This window comes from Odocoileus virginianus, chromosome 23 (genome assembly GCF_023699985.2).
Source record: "Odocoileus virginianus isolate 20LAN1187 ecotype Illinois chromosome 23, Ovbor_1.2, whole genome shotgun sequence".
NCBI classification, from domain to species: Eukaryota; Metazoa; Chordata; class Mammalia; order Artiodactyla; family Cervidae; genus Odocoileus; species Odocoileus virginianus.
In genome coordinates this window covers 4508380-4525139 of record NC_069696.1, presented here as the reverse complement: position 1 = coordinate 4525139, position 16760 = coordinate 4508380, and the positions used below count along the sequence as shown (strand labels likewise).

At 38.5% G+C, this 16760-nt stretch overlaps 1 long non-coding RNA gene across 1 annotated transcript in view; it reads right to left on the bottom strand.

The window, feature by feature from the left end:
* Positions 1 to 1265: 1265 nt before the first annotated feature.
* Positions 1266 to 16760, bottom strand: part of LOC110130299 (uncharacterized) — a 139744-nt gene continuing 124249 nt past the window's right edge. Inside the window, exons 5-6 of the long non-coding RNA XR_002311804.2 lie at positions 7713 to 7819; positions 1266 to 3245 (exon numbers count right to left, since the gene is read on the bottom strand). This is a non-coding gene — a long non-coding RNA (uncharacterized lncRNA). The remainder of the gene's footprint in view (positions 3246 to 7712; positions 7820 to 16760) is intronic.

Sequence of the window (16760 nt, the reverse complement as noted above, 5' to 3'; positions counted from 1 at the left end):
TATACAAAAAAGTTTAAAACCAGGGCTTGTTAGGTTTCATGAAGCTAGCAGATTATCAGCATTTTAAAACACAGTTCAGTAGGGGCCACTGAAGTCTTAGTGTTCGAATTCCATTGTTTTAGAGACTATCCCCTTCTCTCGTTTGCTGTGGTAATGAATGGTAAATATCATTACGGTGTATTAAGTGGTTTGTCTTCATTTGTAAACTTGGTGCAAAGGGGAGAAATGCCTCTTGCATGGGACTTCTTGGGGCAGCACCTTAGAACTTGACGCAGTTGTTGCTTTTTACTAGGGAAAATCGGTGAGTTAAAGGGAGATCAGTAACTCACAATGTTCGTGTTTTGGCACCATAAAAAATGAGGATGTTTCTATGTGAACGGCCATTGAAAGCCTTTGTTACTACCTGGTCGTACTTACTGGACCATGAAGCTCTGGCCACACTGCATTGAGCACAAGCCCTATGACAACCACCAGGCCCTATCGACAGTCAGGAACAGCTAAATTCATTGTAAATAATTTAACTGTTAACTCAAAACCCATGTGACGGCTTTTCCAACTTGTGTAATGGTAGCTTCACCGGGAAAACAGGTACAGTGTTAGGTTTGAAGATTAAACTGTTTACGTGAATATTTTACTACCACACTTGTTTGTTGAGCTCCCTTTTTAACACCTACCCACTTTCAGTGGTATTTGCTATGAGTCATTACTATTATATCCCAAATCGTTCTTTTCCTTTCTCTGTAACGTCAAGTGTCCAGTAAAGAACCAACCTCTGTGTAATCCATATATAAAAAGCATCAAGAGGTAGCAGAAAGAACCCAGTGGATGCTCTAAGCAGAGACTGGACTGCCTGGCAGGTGGGTCCATAAGAATACAAATATTTTATTTTCTCTCACCATGTTCTTTACTCATTTAGTCCCTGTTCATTTTCTCACCCTGATTCATGTTTCTTTCTAGTTCCCATCCATTCCCATTTGATGTTTATGTGGTCCCTGCCATTGGTAACTGGACAGCAATGAAAACCACCTATGATTCAGACAGTGGCTTAACACACTTATTTCATGTTTATCTGGCATATTCATAGGGTAGCATCTTGAAGTGTAGAGGAACAAAAAAATACCATCTTAAGAGAATTGTGCTTTTTTGTCTCTCTCTCTCCCCGTTTTTCATGCTCCCTTGTCTTGCCTATGGTAATTCTTATTTCACCTCTTTGTCACTTGCAACCCAAGGAAGAAGGGAGAATCAGGCAGTTAAACAATGAAGAACAGATTTTGAAACCTTTTTTTATTATAAAGGAAATAAAGGGGGGTGGGACTTGCCCTATATCAGAGCATATTGGAAAACCATAAGATTAAATCTGCTTATTGTGATAAGCACAGATAATGGAGAGAATACAGAAACTGGGTGCATGGGAGGTCCATAAATGAGGAAGATGGCAATTCAGGTCAGTGGAAAACGTTAACAAACAGTGTTTGAACAATTAGTTACTTCTTTGAAAAAGAAATTAGATGTTTACCTCACACCATTTACAAATTGATATCCACACAGGGAGCTAATTTTTTTTAAAGAACTCTGAATTTTTAAAACATAGGGAAACATGGGATAGGAAAGGACTTCAAAGAACAAGCCAAGAACCATAAAGAAAAACATTTGACTATGTTAGAATTGACAGTGCTGATCGATAAAGCACAAGGATGAGCTGGCAGAAAAACTTGGAACCTGTATACCAGAAGCCTAATAGCCAAAATACATAAATAACACCTTAAATATAAAGAAAAAGATAGCTGTATAGAAAAGGGGGAGAAATTAACTGAGGCAGGAAGAAATGAATATGACCAAAAAACCCACAAATCCAGTAACTTAGGGAAGTGCAAGTTAAAATAAGATATATATTTTTCCCTCAAAAAAATTAGCAAAATTTTTACGGATTTATAATATCAAGGTTTGACAGAGGTGTGGAGAAACTCATGCACTACTAATGATAACATAAGTTAGTACGACTATTTTTGAGGGCCGTTTGTTAGTGCCTATTAAAATGTGCAGTGTGCATAGCCATTGACCCAGTAGTCTTCCTTCTTGGTACCCACCTTAAAGAAATGCTTGCACATATGCACTAAAAATAACTCCAAGAAGGTCCACTACAGCTTTGTCTATAACCAGGAAGTGAAACAATCTGCATGTATGTTGACAAGAAAAGTATGGTATAAATTTTGACACCATACAGCCACAGAAGAGCACAAAGTAAATAGATATGTAGTCACATAAAAATAATAAGTAAAAAACTCAAGTTTCAGAATTATTATTAGATCATATATATTTTAAAATTATGTTTCTGTATGTATTAAAGTCTGGGCAATACCCAAAGAGAAAAGATTTAGCTAACTAATTGCAGGACCACAAGAGAGTCCATCATATTAAATCCTACAGAAATTAAAGGATAATTGGAGAACATGCTGAACTACTTCATGTTGATATATTGACAAATAAGATGAACAAGTATGTTGAAGCACAAACTATCAAAGTTCACTTAAGGAAATGAAAACTTAGTGGCCCTATATCAAAGAAACTGAATTTATAGTTAATCTTCTCACAAAGAAAACTCCAGACCTGATGACTTAATTGGTGAATTATACCAAGCACATAAGGAAATATAGCCATATAATATAAATTCTACACAAACTTTTCCAAAACAGAAGCGTAGAAGCAATTCCCAACTCATACTATAAGGCTAGCATTATTTAGTCAGCAAAACTAGACAAAAATATTACACAAAAAGAAAACTACAGTTCAATACCTACCATGAACAAAATTTTAGTAAATAAAATCTAGAGATATTTTTTTAAAGGATAATACATCATGTCCAAGTTGGGTTTATCTCAAGATTTAACAGTAAACATAAAAGTAATCAGTGTGACTTGCCATTTTTTGTTTTTTTTTTATTGTGATTGGTCTATTTAACTTAGCATAATGTCCTCAAGTTTCACCCATCTTGTAGCATATAACAGGATCTCCTTCTTCTTTAAGGATGAAAATACTTAATTTTTTTGCTTAGTCACTAAGTCATGTCCGACTCGTTGGAGGCCCCATGGACTGTAGCCTGCCAGGCTCTTCTGTTCATGGGATTCTCCAGGCAAAATACTGGAATGGACTGCCATTTCCTTCAGGGGATCTTCCCAACCCAGGAATCAAACCAGTGTCTCCTGCATTGCGGGCGTATTCTTTATCACTGAGCCACCAGGGAAGCCCTATCAACAAACAAAAAAGAGAAATATCATACAATCACCTCAAGAGATGCATAAAAATCATTTGAAAAATCTCAAAGGAGTTTCTGGCGGTGCAGTGGTTAGGACTCAGGTTTGCACTGCCATGGCTTGAGGGTTTAAACCCTAATTGGGGAACTAAGAGCCCTGCGAGCCACATGGCATAGCCAAAGCAAAACAAAAAACGCAACAACTGTTATAATATATATATATATATATATAAAAAATCCTTCAGTTGACTATAAATAAAAGGGAACTTTTTCAACATGATAAAGTATATCTACAAAAAACCTAGAGCTAACATCATGCTTAATGGTGGAAGAACAAATGCTTTCTAGGATGGCAGATAAGGTAAGAATATTCATTCCCACCACTTTATATAACATGGTACTAGCAGTCCTACCCAATACACTGAGAGGAAAAAAGATGAGATACATGCAGACTAAAGAAACAGCTCAAGGAATGTAAAAAAAAAAAAAAGCCCGACTAGAACTAAGTGATTTAACATGGATAGTGGATACAAGGTCAATATACAAAAACCAATTGCATTTCTATATACAAGCCATGGACAACTGAAAAAAATTTTAAAACATGTCGTTTGACTTTCAGACTTAAACAAGTTTCCAGTGACTGCTACCTCACAGAAATATCAATTTGAATGAATATCCACATGCAAAAATACCTTCACAAGAGCTAAGGATTTTAAGTGGCAATTAGAGCACCCAAGAGATTGATTATATCCTTTGCAGCCAATCTGTATAGTCAAGGCTATGGTTTTTCCAGTGATCATGTATGGATATGAGAGTTGGACTATAAGAAAGCTGCGTGCTGAAGAATTGATGCTTTTGAACTGTGGTATTGGAGAAGACTCTTGAGAGTCCCTTGGACTGCAAGATCATCCAACCAGTCAATCCTGAAGGAAATCAGTCCTGAATAGTCATTGGAAGGACTGATGCTGAAGCTGAAACTCCAATACTTTGGCCACCTGATGCGAAGAGCTGACTCATTGGGAAAGACCTTGATGCTGGGAAAGATTGAGGGCAGGAGGAGAAGGAACGACAGAGGATAAGATGGTTGGATGGCACCACTGACTCGATGGACATGGGTTTGGGTGGACTCAGGGAGTTGGTGATGGACAGGGAGGCCTGGCGTGCTGCAGTTCAAGGGGTTGCAAAGAGTCGGACACGACTGAGTGACTGAATTCAACTGAACTAAAATGGCTAAAATTAAAAAGAGAGAATACCAAGTGGTGGCGAAAATGCAAAGCATCTGTTTCTATCACACATCCAATGGTACAGCCAGTATGGAAAATAGTGTGACTTTGTAATAAAATTGAATGTACACTTAACCATATAATCCAACAAATCCACTGCTGGGTAGTCACCCAAGAGAAATGGAAATGTGTGTCTACACAAAGACATTTCAGAGAAATTTTATTTATGATAGCCCAAAACTGGGAATACACCAAATAGCTATTGAATTGAATGGATAAGTAAACTGGTATTTCCATGTACTGGAATGCTTTACAAACAAACCACTGATGAGTACGGTAATATGGATGAATCTCAAGAGCATGATGCTAGCTGAAAGAAGTCAGACGTGAAAGGTGACTGATTTCACTTATGTGTCAATCTAGAAAACGTAAAATTGTAGAAACTGATCTATTCCTGGGTCAAGGGTGAGAAGGGGCAAAGGGGACTGACTGCAAAGGAACACAGAACTTTTAAAGTAAAGGAAATATTTTCTATCTTGATTTTGGTGGTTGTACGGGCTGTATTCATTCAAAACTCATTAAATAGTACACTTCAAATAGGTGAATTTTAACTGTACATAAATTTTACCTCAAAAAGCAGAAAATAAATAAGTGGAAAATTATTAAAGAGACAGGAATATCAGACCACCTTACCTGTCTCCTTAGAAACCTGTATGCAGGTCAAGAAGCAACAGTGAGAACTGGACATGGAATAACTTATGGGTTCAAAATTGAGAGAGGAGTACGCCAAGGCCATATACTGAAACCCTACTTATTTAACTTATATGCAGAATACATCGTGTGAAATGCCAGGCTGGATGAATGAATCACAAGCTGGAATCAAGACTGTTGGGAGAAATATCAACAACCTCAGATATGCAGATAATACCACTCTAATGGCAGGAAGTAAAGAGGAATTAAAGAACCTCTTGATGAAGGTGAAAGAGTAAAAAAAAAAAAAAAAACCTGGCTTAAAACTCAACATTCAAAAAAAGAAGATCATGGCATCTGGTCCCATAACTTCATGGCAAAAAGATGGGGAAAAAGTGGAAACAGTTATAGATTTTGTTTTACTGAGCTCCAAAATCACTTCAGACAGGGACTGTAACCATGAAATTAAAAGACACTTGCTCTTTGGAAGGAAAGTTATGACAAACCTAGAAAGCGTATTAAAAAGCAGAGATACCACTTTGCCACCAATGGTGTGTATAGTCAAAGCTATGGTTTTTCCTGTCGTCATGTATGGATGTAAGAGTTGAACCATAAAGAAGGCTGAGCACTGAAGAATTGATGCCTTTGAATCGTGGTGTGAAGACTCTTGAGTGTCCCTTGGACTGCAAAGAGATCAAACAAGTCAATCCTAAAGGAAATCAATCCTGAATATTTGTTGGAAGGACTGATGCTGAAGCTGAAACTCCAATCCTTTGGCCACCTGATGCAAAGAGCTGACTCACTGGAAAAGACCCTGATGCTGGGAAAGACTGAAGGCAGGAGGAGAAAGGGACAACAGAGGATGAGATGGTTAGATAGCATCACCAACTCAATAGACATGAACCTGAATAAACTCTGGGAGATAGTGAAGGACAGGAAAGCCTAGAGTGCTGTAGTCCATGGGGTCACAAAAGAATGGGACATGACTTAGTAACTGAACAACAACAAAAACTACACAAAGAAGATTTTTTCAGTGGCATATAATAATGCCAAACCAGTCATTTATGATCAAGGAAAAGTATATGTGCTACTTTAACATTCATAATTTAATAACATTTCTCTTAAGATGATGATTTTACTGAACACAATCTGCTTATTAATCTCCACAGTCAGATTAACTCTGTAACCAGAAAGAATATTTAGCAAGTTCAGTAACAACAGCAATAATAGTTCATCTTCCAAATGTCTGTATGCGTTTAGACCAATGAAGACATTGTAAATCTGCTCTCTTAGGATGGCTGAGAATTAGGAAAAGAGCTCCAAGTTCTACACTGAGTAATGATCTACAGCAGACAAAAGTATACATTATTTTTAGACAATACTAGTAGTCCTTAAGTAGTAGTCTCATCTTTCTCCAGTTTAATCACAACCTCCTAAAATTACACCCAGTACAAGGATCCCAAGGTGGCACTAGTGGTAGAGAACATACCTGCCAATGCAAGAGACGCAGGTTCAACCCCTCGGTCAGGAAGATCCCCTGGAGGAGAGCATGGAGAGCATGGCAATCCACTCCAGTATTATTGCATAGAGAACTCCATGGACAGAAAAGCCTGGCGGGCTATAGTCCATAGGGTCGTACAGAATCAGACACAACTGAAGCGACTTAGTACACACACGTGCACAAGGCAACAATAGGGAAAGATGAAGGAAGAGGAGCCTGGACCACCGAGGGCTACAGTGGATGAGACTCTAGCAGAGCTGGACTCTTTATTGAACTGAATTCATAACAAGTTGGTTTTCCTTTGTCAGACTGGCAAGTTACTTTAGCCTATTCCCTTTTGGACTTCCAGTGAAGTTTATAATTTCTCTAAGAAAATCCTAAAATGATTATTTCTTTCCCTTTCCAAGACTCCCTCTCCATCACACCCCCCCTAAAGTTCTTGCCAGTTTCTTTTATGTGCATCTCCTGATTAGCTTCCCACTGGAGAGAGAGTATGTCTGATTTCACACTTTATGTGCAATATGATTTTAATTCTTGAATAAGGGTGCTAAACAGTAACAAAAGTCATGGTGCTACTGAGGGCCGGGTTAGGGATGTGCATGTGGTATCTAAATTTGGATGTAGGGCTTTCCTAGAAAAAGACAAGACAGTATTGCTTCATAGCACATGTTGGGAGCAGCTTGTCAAAGCAGACCTTTTCAACTGCTAGGCTGATTTTAGCTCTCTATCTGCGCATCTCTGCAGCCCTGATCACCGAGCTTCAACAGAGGTATTAAGTTATGACAGAACAGGACTGGGCAATCTTATCACTTGTCTCTGCCTATAACAAACCAGGACAGATTGAAGTGTTGGATTAGCTACCCAAGAATCAGGACATAAGTGCTAGGCCCTGGTTAGAAAAAAATTGTCACAGGTAGTAATTAGAAGGAGGCCCAAAGGCTGAACCTGGCCCGAAGAGAAATTTAAAACCCTTGTAAAGACTTAGCCCCTATCTTATTGCCAAATCAATTTTAGTTCAACTTTTTATAAATGGGGGAAAATGTCTTACCTCAGCAAATTCCTGTGACACATGGTTATTACCTAAAGACAGATAACATCCCAAAAAACACTGACTAAGATGTTTTCAAGTGGACAGGTCCTCTCAAGAAGCATCTTCTGGAAAAAAAAAAAAAAAGTCTTCTGATCATCAAATTACATGAACAGAACATCATGTAACAACTGGCAGAAAAACCTGTAAGCTTCCTATGGGGATTGTTACTGACTTTTCCACATATTTAAGCCTTTTTCCCACATCAGATGTAGGCCTTCTGTAAACAAGGTATGTGCTTCATAACAACTGTATCCTGTACAATACCTGGGAAGGGGCCCTGGTCATAGCAGATGTCAACCGTGTGGTTAATTTGAAAGGTTAAATTTAACTCTGTGTATCCAAGATCACCCCCACAACACACACACATTTATATACACTCACACACATTTATAGACACTCACACATTTATACACACATTTATACACACACACATAACAAACCAGGTTTATAATAAATTCTGTTCATTGGAACAGCAAAGAACATATTTTTAAAAATTACATTATTTTATCTCTTTAAAGAATGGAAAACCATTTTATTTATCTGTTAATACTCTTTAAAACCAACCTTCCCTGTTTTATTATTCCAGAAGTATACATATTATTTTTAGAAAATTTACAAAATAGATATAAGGGGGGGAAAAGTAAAAACCACTCATAATTCTACCATAGAGAAATAACCACATTAATATTTTGATATATTCCCTTCCAATATTTTATCTGTGCTTTTATTTGTCAGTATATTTCTTACTTTCTTTTTTTAAATTGTATGTGTTGTTTTATTTTTAACCTAACACTAATCATATTTCCATCAAAATTATCATTAATTTTTAAATATACAATATTATTTTAAGTGTCAGAATAATCTTTCCTCACATGGCTGAACTTCAGTTTTGGACTTTGAATTGTTACCAACATTTAACCCCCATATACAAGCATAAACAAGATGCCTTTGGAGGGTCTGTCACTATCCCCAGGCCCATAGGGGAAGCTACCTGTGGTGGGGAATAGAAAGAGGGTAAAACGTGAGCTGACCCCACTGTGACAGAGACCTCCTTCCTCTCTTCCAGGACTAGCTCATCAACAGATTTCCCTTAAGACAGCTTTTAAAATTATTATTATTTAAGTACTACCTATAGGACATAAAGCTTCAATTTATTTGCCTTTCTAACCTCACTTGTCCATTTTGCCCTACTTCTTTATATTCATTCCTCCTTCCCCAAAACTGGTTTCTCTCTCCACTAATACTAATGCCAATTTCCTTCATGAAAAGAACACTTCAGACTTAATTCAATCTGATAGTCCTGTTGCATTGTAATTACACATAGAAAATACATAATATTTTCACTGGATATTCACTGGATATTATTGCACTGGATATCATCACTAGCACATTCTCTTGACGAGTTGGGGAGAGAACTGAAGTGAACTTCTTCCTGAGATTGTGTTTGTCGGTACAAGCTTGTGTCAGAGCCTTTGATTCTTACTGTTAGAAGCTCTGTAATGAGTCTGGTTAGAAATAGCTCTTAAAAGAGGTTAGCTAGACTTACTGCCCTGATCACTTTGAAATATATACAGATACCAAATCATTATGTTGGACACCTGAAGCTGATATAATGTTGTATGTCAGTTATATTTTAAAAGAAAGAAAGAAAATAGTTCAGTAAAGGAAGAGAGAGAACCTGCCAGCCTGTGTTGTTTTCATCACATTAAGGCCCTCAAACTAATATATTTCTTTTTCCATGACCACTGAGAATAACAAAAGTTGACAATGGGGGAAAAGTAGGGAAGGAAATAAGTAGGAAATTGTGACAAACAGACATGCAGGCCAAACTCCATTTAAAGGTCAATAAGTTCATTTAGATATTATGATATCTTGCCAACTTCTAACACACTGTAATCTTTCAGTATTTAGTATTAATTGGAGTTTTTTTTTAAAGACCTTTATTTTTTTTTTTTCAGGTAAAATAGGCACCAGAAACAGTCAATGTTGTGTCCAGTAAAGTCTGACCTGCCTAATCCTGACAAGAGTCCACTGGACAGTTAAAGTTGACAGCAGTCGCCGAACTTGCAGGGGCAATCCATGTGACTCAACCTGAATACAGACCGAATCCTCACATTTAATTTAGGATGAGATGGTTTTCCAGCTGGGTTGCATGTCTATGTGTTTCTTTCAAACTCAAAGCTTTTCACATAGTCATACTATTATTTTCATTTTCTTGAACTCCCTCTGAGGAGGGGTGAAGGGTGCAGATAAAACAGATGAGAAAATGAATACACAGAAAGGGAAGCGTGATGCCCTGGTCAACCAGCCAGTGACCAGTGGGTTCTCTTATGTCCAAATTATAACATCTAGCTAGACCAAGGCATTGGATCTTAGTGTATCTTATGGATTTTTTTTCCCCTTTGTATTTGCTAGTGAGAAAGACACTCACCTATCTGAAAACAAAACTTTTCTGGGCAAACAGCAAGTGCCAAGGTTGCTCTTTCACTCTCTTTGACTGATATGCAATCTGGAACCAGAGCTAAAATCCTGAGAGAGGAAACTACATCTGCAGATGATGATCCAAGACTTTTCCTTAACACTGAATTTGGGATTTTTAAGACACAAGGCTGGGGGACTTCCCCAGCCATCCAGTGGTTGAGACTCTGTGCTTCCACTGCAGGGGGCATGGGTTCAATCCCTGATCGGGGACAAAGATCTTGCATGCCACATGGTGCAGCCAAATACATAACAACAACAAAAGCCCCACAAGGTTGTTTAAGCACATGCATTCTCCAGGCAAATGAACTGACTCCAAAGGCCAGACTCGTAGGTGGTATAAGGAGACATATTTCAGCTTAACATAAGCAAGAATTTGCTAATAATTAAAACTGCCCTAAATTGGTATCAACTGTCCTGTGAGCCAGTGAACTCCCTGCTATAGGAAACATTCAGGCAGAAGCTAGATGACTGATCTGTACATGATATTGAAGGGAATTCCCACAATGGATAGTAGATTGATTTGGATGACCATTAGTTCAGTTCAGTTCAGTCAGTCAGTCATGTCCAACTCTTTGCAACCCCATGAACTGCAGCATGCCAGGCCTCCCTGTCCATCACAAACTCCTGGAGTTCACTCAAACTCATGCCCTTTGAGTCGGTGATGCCATCCAGCTATCTCATCCTCTGTCGTCCCCTTCTCCTCCTGCCCCCAATCCCTCTCAGCATCAGGGTCTTTTCCAACGAGTCAACTCTTCGCATGAGGTGGCCAAAGTATTGGAGTTTCAGCTTCAGCATCAGTCCTTCCAATGAACACCCAGGACTGATCTCCTTTAGGATGGACTAGTTGGATCTCCTTGCAGTCCACGGGACTCTCAAAAGTCTTCTCCAACACCATAGTTCAAAAGCATCAATTTTTCGGCACTCAGATTTCTTCACAGTCCAACTCTCACATCCATACATGACCACTGGAAAAACCATAGCCTTGACAAGACAGACCTTTGTTGGCAAAGTAATGTCTCTGCTTTTTAATATGCTATCTACGTTGGTCATAACTTTCCTTCCAAAGAGTAAGCGTCTTTTAATTTCATGGCTGCAGTCACCATCTGCAGTGATTTTGGAGCCCCAAAAAATAAAGTCTGACACTGTTTCCACTGTCTCCCCATCTATTTCCCATGAGGTGATGGGACCAGATGCCATGATCTTAGTTTTCTGAATGTTAAGCTTTAAGCCAACTTTTTCACTCTCCTCTTTCACTTTCATGAAGAGGCTCTTCAGTTCCTCTTCGATTCTGCCATAAGGGTGGTGTCATCTGCATATCTGAGGTTATTGATATTTCTCCCAGCAATCTTGATTCCAGCTTGTGCTTCCTCCAGCCCAGCGTTTCTCATGATGTACTCTGCATATAAGTTAAATAAGCAGGGTGACAATATACAGCCTTGATGTACTCCTTTTCCTATTTGAAACCAGTCTGTTGTTCCATGTCCAGTTCTAACTGTTGCTTCCTAACCTGCATACAGGTTTCTCAGGAGGCAGGTCAGGTGGTCTGGTATTCCCATCTCCTTCAGAATTTTCCACAGTTTATTGTGATCCACACAGTCGAAGGCTTTGGTGTAGTCAATAAAGCAGAAATAGATGTTTTTCTGGAACTCTCTTGCTTTTTTGATGATCCAGCGGATATTGGCAATTTGATCTCTGGTTCCTCTGCCTTTTCTAAAACCAGCTTGAACATTTGGAAGTTCTCGGTTCACATATTGCTGAAGCCTGGCTTGGAGAATTTTGAGCATTACCTTACTAGCGTGTGAGATGAGTGCAATTGTGTGGTACTTTGAGCATTCTTTGGCATTGCCTTTCTTTGGGATTGGAATGAAAACTGACCTTTTCCAGTCCTGTGGCCTCTGCTGAGTTTTCCAAATTTGCTGGCATATTGAGTGCAGCACTTTCACAGCATCATCTTTTAGGATTTGAAATAGCTCAACTGGAATTTCATCACATCCACTAGCTTTGTTCGCAGTGATGCCTTCTAAAGCCCACTTGACTTCACACTCCAGGATGTCTGGCTCTAGGTGAGTGATCACACCATCGTGATTATCTGGGTCGTGAAGATCTTTTTTGTACAGTTCTTCTGTGTATTCTTGCCACCTCTTCTTAATATCTTCTGCTTCTGTTAAGTCCCTACCATTTCTGTCCTTTATTGAGCCCATCTTTGCATGAAATATTCCCTTGGTATCTCTAATTTTCTTGACGAGATTTCTAGTCTTTCCCATTCTGTTGTTTTCCTCTATTTCTTTGCATTGATCAAGGGATCTCAACTCTTAACATTTTTTTCATTCCCTGATCCTTGACAATGTCAGGCAGATTTCCTTAGCACCCCTTTGCACCACCCCCAAATAAGAATGAGAAGTGTTTTTATCTACCTGGTGTTTTTTTGGTTACAATTAATGGAGCATATAAAGCAGTAGCTTCCAAGAAAGAAAGATGACTTAAATAGAATCGTGAAATAGGATCTTAGAAGAAAATTGAAAAACCCTTAGAGATAATCTGGTCCTATTCTCCACCCCGTGTGTGCGTGGTAAGTCATTTCAGTCGTGTTGACTCCTTGCAACCTTTTGGACTGTAGCCCACCAGGCTCCTCTGTCCAGGGGATTCCTCAGGCAAGAATACTGAAGTGGGTTGCCATGCCCTCCTTCGGTGGGTCTTCCCCACCCAGGAATCAAACCCACATCTCTTGTGGCTCCTGCATCGGCAGGCGGGTTCTTTACCACTAGTGCCACTTGGGAAGCCCACCCCCCACCACACCACACCCTACCCTACCCCACCCCACTCTAAAAAGTAGAAACTATGGCCTAAGGAAACTATCATCCCAAGAATCCTACATTCATCTGGTATCCAGGTGTGTTAAATCTAGAATATTACTTTTTAAACTGCCAAATATTTGCTGAGTGCCAAATCCTGATAATAAGGATTTAAGATCACAGAATTGTGTACAAACCCCTTTTCATAACTCATATTCGACTTGGAGTGTCTGTGGATTAATCAGAATTTTCTCCTCTCAGAGTGTCTATCTTCTAGGCTACTTATACATTCGATAAAGGGCACAAAAGGATATAGATGTGTAGAGGGGAAATTGGGAGAGCAATGTTGGGATAAAAATTAGTGGCTAAAATTTGAATATTGGATTATCTTTGGGTTTTATTTTTCCATGTTATCCCTTCCCCTATGATCAATTAACTCCCAACAATATATCAATATTTATCAAGAACCTATTGTGCACAGAGCATTGTGATCATCCACAGAGCCATTAAAGGGATTATAAAAATTAACTATTAACTACACCAAATTAGCATCAGGCTTAAGACAGCCTCGAGGAATGTTAATGTAAGGTCAAATATCTTTTTTCTTTGGTACTGCCAACACCAAATAGAACAAATTTGCAGAAGGGCTCACGTGTTTGTAAGTCACATTCAGAAGATAAAACTAGCTCTGTTCATTCTCAATAGGTAATTGAGAGATTAGTAAATTTCAAAACTGTGTGTAAAATATTGGATGAATTTACCAAAATACTTAATTAAAAGTAAACATAATTCGAATCCACAGCGAACACTATACTCGACGGTGAGAGACAATGCTTTCCTCTAAGATCTGGAACAAGACAAAAATGTCTGCTCTTGTCAGTTCTGTTCAACATTGTACTGAAGTTTCAAGCCAGGGCAATAAATAAGAACAGATTAGAAAAGAAAGCTATGCTTATTTGCAAGTGACATGATATAGGTAATCCTAAGGAATCTACTAAAAAATGATAAAAACTAATATCGAATTCAGCAAGTTTACAGGATACACAAACAACATACAAAAATCAATTGTATTTCTATATACTAGCAATGAACAAACTGAATTCAGAAAACAACTCCATTTACAATAGCATCAGAAAGAATAAAATAATTAGAATTTAGCAAAAGAAGTGTAAAACTTGTCCTCACATTACAAAAAAATTAAGGAAGACCTCAATAAACAGAAAGATGTTCTGTGTTCATTGATTGGAAGAATTAATATTGTTAAGATGCCAATACTCTCCAATTAAACTTCAGATTATCACAGTCCTTATCAAAATCCCAGCTTGCTTCTTTGTAAACACTGACAAGCTGATCCTAAAATGTGTATAAAATTTCAAGGGAATAGCAAACACAATTTTGAAAAACAAGAGTAAAATTAAAACAAGCTTTCTGATTGCAAAAACATACTACAAAACTATAGTAATCAAGGTAGGGTGGAACTGACATACAGATAAACATACAGCTCAATGGAATTGAGAGACTAGAAATAATCCCTCCCATTTGTAATCAGTTCATTTTCAACAAGAATGCCAAGACCACTCAATGGGGAAGAATGGTTTTTCAACAGATGGTGCTGGGACAAGAAGATAGCCACAGGCAAGCAAACAAACAAAAAAGAGTGAATACCTGCTTCATACCACACACAAAGATTAACTCGGAATGGATCATAGATCCAAGTGGAAAAGAAAACAGGAGAAAACCTAGGAGTGAATCTTTATGAGCTGTAGCTAGGCAATGGTTTCTTAGATATGACACCAAAAGCACAAGCAGCAACAGCAAAAAATAGAGTCACCGGACTTCACTGCTGCTAGGGATGTAAAGTGGTGCAGCTGCTCCCTCAAAAGGTTCAACAGGGTCACCGTGTAATTCCAGCAGTTCTAGCTGGAACTGGACTATTTATGTACTTGATCAATGGGACTGAGGATAAAGAAGCTTAGGAAAATTCCACTCCAAGGTATATCCCCCAGAGAAATAAAACATGCCTACACAAAACCTTGTATATGAGATTTCATAGCAGTGTTGTTCATAACAGCCAAGAGGTAGAAACAGATGTCCATCAACTAATGAATCAATAGATAAATTGTGGTATATCCATACAATGGAATATTATTCGGGCATAAAAATGAATGAAGTACTAATACATGCTACAACATGGACAAACTTTGAAAACATTATGAATAATCTGCCATTAATCCCACTCAGTATACCCATTATCTCAGACACTATTGTTTGTACTTCTGTAAGCTGAATTTGAGTCTTTTAAAAATATCATCCATATTTCTACTTAACATATTCAACCTTTTCTCTAGCCTTTTGAACCTATGGAACAGAGTTATAATAACTATTTTAATGTCCTTCCCTGCTAATTCTAACATCTGCATCAGTTCTGGGTCAGTTTGATTATTTACTTTTCTGATTACCAGTCATATTCCCCACTTATCTGTGTGTATACCCAGTAATTTTTCATTAATGCCATTCATCATGAACTTACCTTGTTGAGTGCTGGATGTTTTTGTAGTTTTAATTTTTGAGTATGTTCTGGAGCACGGTTATTTGGAAACAATCTGATCCTTTCATCTTATTTTTAAAAATCTGTTAGGCAGGACCCGACCTGCATTTAATTGAGAGCCAACTTTGCCCCTACAACTGAGGTAAAATCCTTCTGAATACTTTGCTTAATGATCTGTGAGTTATAAGATTTCCAGTCTGGCTGGCAGGAACAGGCACTCTGCAGGCCCTGGATGAGTTCTTGTTCCTACAATACCTTCAGGTGGTTCTTTCCTAGTCTTGAACAGTTCCCTCGCATTCATGTGCTGGTGAGAGTTTTGCTGAACAGCTGAGGGGGACCCTCTACACATCTCTAGAATTTGCGGTGGTTGTCATTTTTCTGTATGTGTGTGTAGTGCTCTCCTCTCTGATATTCTGCCCTGCAAACTCTGGCTGTCTTGCTCTCCCTGGACTGTAGCTCAGCTTCTCAACTCAGGGAATCTGCCAGGCTCTACCCAGATTCCACCTTTCCGTGTCACCATCTGGAAAATCTCTCAAGGCAGTAGGCTAGGCGCACATAGGGCTTAACTCATTCTTTTCCACTTTCATCAGGTCTGATGTCCAATATCTTTTTTTTTTTTTCAAACTTTAAACGTTCTATTTCATATTGGGGTATAGCCGATTAACAATGTTGTGGTAGTTTCAGGTGGACAGTGAAGGGACTCAGCCCTACATATACATGTATTCATTTTCCCTTAAACCTGCCTCCCATCCAGTCTGCCACATAACATTGAGCAGAGCTCCATGTGTTAAACAATAGGTCCTTGTTGGTTTTCCATTTTGAATATAGCAGTGTGTTGATATCCAATATCTTGAAAATGGCTACTTAAAAAAATACTTTCTCTAGATTTTTTTGTTGCTTCTGCTGGGAGGGTAATTTTGGTCCCTTTGACTGCCATCTTGATAGGAAGTGGAAGTCCAAGCTCATGCTAAATTTAGCAAAAAAAAAAAAAGTAGAATTAACTGGTTCACAAAACCACAGAAAGGAAGAAAGTACACTAGCCTTAAAGCTGACTGGATATATCAACTCAAGTTTCACCAGAGCACTTTCTCTTTCTCTCTCCCTCTGTCTTTCCATCTCATTTCTACTTCTATATTTTGGCCACATTCAAGTGGGGGTTACAGCCACTGTTGGCTCTAGAGCCTG